Here is a 6,190-nt window from a genome sequence, read left to right on the forward strand (position 1 = left end):
ACAGAAATGGCTTCGATTTGGTTGGCTCAATTTGTCCGGCTCCCCACGGCAACGAAGATAGCCTTTCTCAGCTGAGACGCTGGCCACAATGACCGTCGTCAAAATGTTCAAAAGAGGATAAAATCAATGCAACAGACCCTTCCACCACATTGTTCTTTTTACTTGGCAACTGCAGGGGGAAACCAACAATAACCAGCAGCAACAGACTGTGATTGCAACTTTAACAGAATTACTTTTTTCCAGACAGACTCTATCTCTGGCTGACAGTTACTGCGCCCCTCTGCCTTATATTCACACACTGAATGACTTCCTAACACATTTCCGTTTGCGAAGTCTTGTGGTTTTTGTACATGTTGCCACAGTAATGACCCCTAAGAAAACTACATTCTCCCTAAATTGGTAGCAACGTCTGTCAATAGCTGAAATAAATTTGGTTTGACTTTGAACTTGAAAGTCGTTGACATAGTCTGTGTTTGGATCTGCTTCACGCAAGTACTGCTTCTAGGCTTTAGCCTCCCAAGGTGGCGTGATGCTCATAATGTAGGTTTTAAAACAATAACATTTGAAAGAATGTGCCGGTAATGTGGTTCATTCGATGCCATAATGATGATTAATAGTTCATTGACAGACAGAACGTAGCTTAGTTTGAGCCTTTGACCGTGAGTCATGACTTTTTGTGTAGTTTCGACCATGTGACAGTGCTCAACGTGTGTAAAATGAAGTAGAAGAAATTGAGCTGTTTGATAGTATTGATTGACTGCTCAGTGCCGTGCAACTTTTTCAATTCCAAAACTGGAGTGGTTTTGTGACCTTGGGAAAATAAGAAGCCTGACTCTCAGCATCATAGACCCAGAGTGCTGTGTGATTTTAAAAAAATGACACATTAGAGTCTTTCTCAATCGCACACTTATCAGTGTGGTATGAAAACCCTTTTTCTTGAAATGCCAGAGTTGTTATCTCTTTGCAGCTTGTGTCTCTGTTTTTTAATAGGTACAAATCTTCCATGTAGAAGTTATGAGTCACCTGTGAGTGAGCTGTGTGGAGGTGCTGCGGCTCCTTTGTTTGACGCACTTTAGCTTTAAGTTGTTGCTGACGGAGAATTAAGGGCTTAACTGACGTTATTCCGTTGTCTTGTCAACAGGCGTGATTGCATTTCATTGAAATGCCATGCGTGCTGCTTTTACTAATACTCGTCATTGGGAGAAAATCTGCATCCCTGTTATGCACATTGTCCACCTCAGGAGAGGACTTAATAACCTTCGTCACTGACGTACTTATATTTGCAGTGTTAATATGCTGTAATTTGAAATGTCACCACTCTGTAACCCTTGACTTTGCTTCAAGCTATTTAAAATTGCTGAATTGTGACTCATCTCCAAGTAGTGTGGCTATAACACAGTAATCAGCCTCATTTAGCTTTATGGAATCTTAACTTTGTAATTTTTGCCGCCACTAAACGGTATTAAACAACAATACAGTACAGTATGTACTGTATGAGTTGCATAGTGCAGAGTAAATGGATAACGGAGTAAGGCAGTTTCTGAGGTTCCAGAATTAAATACTGCCCTGCAATATACTGTAGCTCGCTGACCTGAGCTCAAACTAGCTGCTACTCCTTGTCTGCAAGGCACAAGATTCATTAATAAATCTCCATGTCTCATTGAGGAAATTTCTCCCCTGCTATTTCATTAAAATGTCCTGGTTTTATGCCCCCCAAGGCACGGAAACAGAGATATGTGCGAGGGCTGATTCTTCACTCAGTCATGTTCCTAGATAGATGTTGATGAGGTGGGGGATGCCAGCAACTGTGTAATTCTCTTTCCTGAGAAGATTGGTTTTTAACTTCTTTTCAATTAGCCTGATCAGAGTCTAGGATGGAGCTACATGTAGACCAGAGAGGGATAGGATCAGGTAGAGGCGAATGATGTCAATTAGACACCGTTGTATTCTCGGTGGGTTAGAGTGAGTGATCATGTCCCAGTTAACCTTCTGTGAATTTTAGATAATTTCCTTTCAGTCTAAGCCTTAAGCCCCGAAACAACCATCTGAAATAAGGAAGCCACCGAGCAGATGTTCCCACTCGACAGAGGGACTAATGTCCCGGCTTCTAAGAAAGAAGGCTAAATGGAAACTGGGCACTTCTCAAAATGATTTAATAACAAGGCCAAGGATTTGTTCGCGTGCGACTCCGTTTCTGTGTAAATGTTCGGAAGCTAGAACTCATTGCTTTAGTCTCTGAAGGACACTCCGTAAAAAAACAATGTTGTGTGTACATGTTGAGAAGTAGCAAACGATTTAAGTTCCTTTTAAAGGACATCTGTGAAAGCCATAAGACTAGTAGTTTCTTGCAAAGCCGCCCACTAAGTGGCACTACAGTCCCCAGAGCTATTCCAGCGCTGTATCCCTTGTGATATGTGACTTTCTTTAAAAAAAAAAATTCTGTTGTTGTTCTTTGGTAAGTTATTATTCAAGCTATGACAGACCGGAAATGTGAATCATATCAATGCCTGTAAATGGATTGCCAAAGGTGCACTGTCCAAGAATCTGAATTTGGTGTACGTGTCAGTCAGATTGGCGCTGAATGTAGGGAGCCACGCTTTCATTTCACGTTGCGAGGGAATGTGCACTGTAGCATTAAATAGGCCACCGACACAAAATTGGGACCACATAAATCCCCCTGACAGTTCTGCAGACGGAAATACAAATGTTTGTTTTTGATGTGGTGTGTGGCTATAAACAGAAAATCACTTCCTTGTTTTTCAAGGGGTGTGAGCGTCCCTACCTTGGATTGAACGGGGTGTTGAGTTTAGCATTAGATCCTGCAGCTTTCAGGGTTTAAATAGTCATTAAGGCTTTATTTAGTCAGCTGTTGTAATTTAATTCTATTGTTAATCACCAGCTATGATCATGATCTTTGATCTCTGTCAGCTGTGATTTAGAAGCTCATTTTTACCTTTTTTTTGGAAGCTGTTACTGGATCTCAAGGTTAACTGCTGCTTCCCAGCACTTAGACTATTCCCTTGTTTCTTGCAGTGTCTTCCTGCACTCTGTGTCACACATGTCAGTACTTTTGTGAAATTGCAGCTTTGCCAAAACCTCTACGTCCTAAGACCCTGAGAAAGTTGGCTGTCTATTCCCCGAGCCTGACAAATGAAGTGAGTGGGGTCCAGACTGGGGCTTGTGCTGTCCTTCAGCCATTTTATTAAGACAGTGAGGAGGACAGCAGGGAAGCAGTGAGAGGGACACAGAAGAAAGACTGAGATCAGTCAAATGGTACTAGTACACACCAAGTATGTTGTAATGTGATTGTTACACATTACGCTCAATTAAAATTATATATTTGTTTAAAGCCGATTAAAACTCAAATGTGGAATATTTTAAATTTTGAAACACTTAAGTGTTGAATGAAGAAAGTGCGAGGCCTAACTGCCAATGTACAGAAAGAAGTTAAGGATTTAATTGAAGCACAAGCATTGAGAGGTGTTGAAATGGCAGCATTGATAAACGTGGACGTCCTGAAAGCAGTCAGTGCCAGTGTATATTGTCAGTGAGAGATAATGTCAGAGATAATGTCAATGCTGTCTGAAGTGTAGCACTGGATGTAGTTGAAAGTGAGTGAACTGTATATGCAGTACAGTGGAGGAGGCAGCGGTTTCAAGTGTAAACATCAACTGTTGATTTCACCACTCAAGTAAAAGCAGGTTGATATTTTTCTGCTTCTTACTTACAGTAAATCTTACAACAGCCTTTGAAATGTCAAAGGCTGAAAGAGTAATATGATAATAATAATAATACTGAGATAATAAGTGTATTTTGCTGGAAGTTTGTACACTAATTGTAATTGGGGCTTTCTTTTTTCCAGCTGCACAGTGTAATTGTCATGTTCCTGCAATATCCTTGATAGCTTTTTTTAATTAGGGTCTTCAGAGTGAGTTGAACCTACAGTTCTTGGCTCAGAACCTGTGCAGCGGTTGCTGTTAATCCTTTCAAAAGATAGAGTAGGTGGTAAAAAGCAATCCTGCCCTTGGTGTGAAGACCTTGCTTTCAGTGGCACTGTAGTGCAAGATAATTAGATATCCTAAGTGGCCTTAGCATCGGTGGGTTTTTTTCTTATTAATCCCTGCCGTCAGGAGCTGAACTTGATTCCATACGCATACTCAGCCATGTGACTCCAACATGTGTTCATAAGGATACTCCTGAGAATCACCAAACTTAGGAAATGGAAAACAGCCAAAAGAGGAGTCGTGCTTTAAACCGTAGTTAGGAACAGTTTTTTATGGGAGAGACGAAAAATCGTAGGAGTCAGGAAGGTGCTTGTTTATCTCTAATTACCTTAGTAACCGCAGCACAGGCTCAGTGAAGTCAGCGTCACAGTTTTCAGCCTACCAACCCAATTACTCAGCTGGAAAAAGTCCACTGTGGCAGCAGTATTCCCACTGAGGGTTTGTGCAGCGGTACAGTAGAACTTTTTTTAAATACTCGCTTTTCTCCATTCTCATTTGATGTCATCAGATGCGGGTTACTTCCTTTGAGACAATTGTTCAACAGAGCCAGTAAAGGCAGAAAAAAGAGAGGAAACGGGGCATTTAGTGGAAATTTTCTGCTCGATATAAACATTTCATCATCAGTGGTCCTGGCAGCAGAGTAAATCTAGACTTACTGATTGCTACCTAGCCCTCAGTACACCGTCCGAGGAGTCCAGAGCCCATTTTACATGCTTCATGATCTATCTCTAACCGTCTCCCTCTTTCATTTCAATTGTTTACTTTACAATGCCACTGCTCCACATTTAGTTCTGCCAGTCCGATTATTTGTGTCACAAGTAATGTGTGGCGTTATTGTAAGTCTGACTATCATACAGTACAGTAAGTTGATGTACTGTGGAAACCCATCAATGACATAGCAAATGCGTAGCTGCCTAAGTTCCTCTTAAGAAGCCAGTTGCAATGCTGTATTGATCCACCAGGTGGAGCAGTGATTAGCGTCAGCCTCATCCTGATATAACCGAGTTTCAACCGATGTTTGTGCTTTAGAATATGATGGCTCTAAAATCACCAAAGACGTGTTATATTTGTCAGATTCAGTTGCTTACAAAAGACTGACTTAGTTCAAAGTCTATGATGCATGCTGTGTTGGTTTGATTTGGGTTTTGGAACTGATTTTATTTAAATTAGGCAAAATTGAGATGTGGCGTTTGCCAACGATTGATCTACAAAGAGGTTTGGAACCACTTAATAGTGAAACCTTTCTAATTGACAAGAAGATCAGCCATGATTAGGCTCAATTATATTCAGCAATATACAGTAGGGCATGATTATTGCAGCAGAGAGAGACACCTGTCAGACTCAGACACGTTAGTCATGAATGTAAATATGACCATGTAACAGGTACCCAGTACTTCTTTGGATGATGATCAACTAAAATTTATGTGTCTGGGCCTTAATTTTGTGGAATTTTTCAAACTCTTTCAAGAAGTACTATATAGTTTAATATGACCATACTGTATATGACCTATGTGCTATCTAACATATGTTTGCTGATTAATAAAAACCTTTCTTTGCGAGGTTACCAAAAACCTTCAATGAATTTGATGTTTAGAGAGATGTCTACTGCCACTGCACCAAATTTTTAATACTTACTTTACTGCAGAGTTTGAGAGAAATATGTAGCCAATTTGGACATATATGACCATCTATCTATCTAACATTATACAGATGTTTGAGAAAAGAAAAATAAAAAGGCACATGCGCTATAGCATATTCAATAATACACATAAAAAAATATAATAAAAGTAATAAATTCACAAGAGTTTATTTATATTATATAAAGAGTTTATTATTTTTTCATACACTTACAGTATGAAGTCAGTTCAACCTAAAACACACTCTGCTGTGAATTATACTTTGATTTGTGTCTTACAGTATAAAGTGGTTCTAATGGTTTGGCCTGAATAAAGGCCCACATGTAGAGGTTTGGGTGTTTTTAAAGTTTTATAGGTATTATATGTTGTGTTTTGTTGTATTAGCTGTACTCATTTGTTTTGATGTTGTTACACTGGGAGTCATCCTCTGAACATTATCTGATAATCTTAAACAAGCTGCTAATATGAAATATTCAGTGTGCTTCAGTGAACATAAAATGCAAATAATATGAATACAAATCATACCCTCTTACTACTATTAATGTATTA

Source organism: Betta splendens, chromosome 2 (genome assembly GCF_900634795.4).
Source record: "Betta splendens chromosome 2, fBetSpl5.4, whole genome shotgun sequence".
Taxonomy (NCBI): Eukaryota; Metazoa; Chordata; class Actinopteri; order Anabantiformes; family Osphronemidae; genus Betta; species Betta splendens.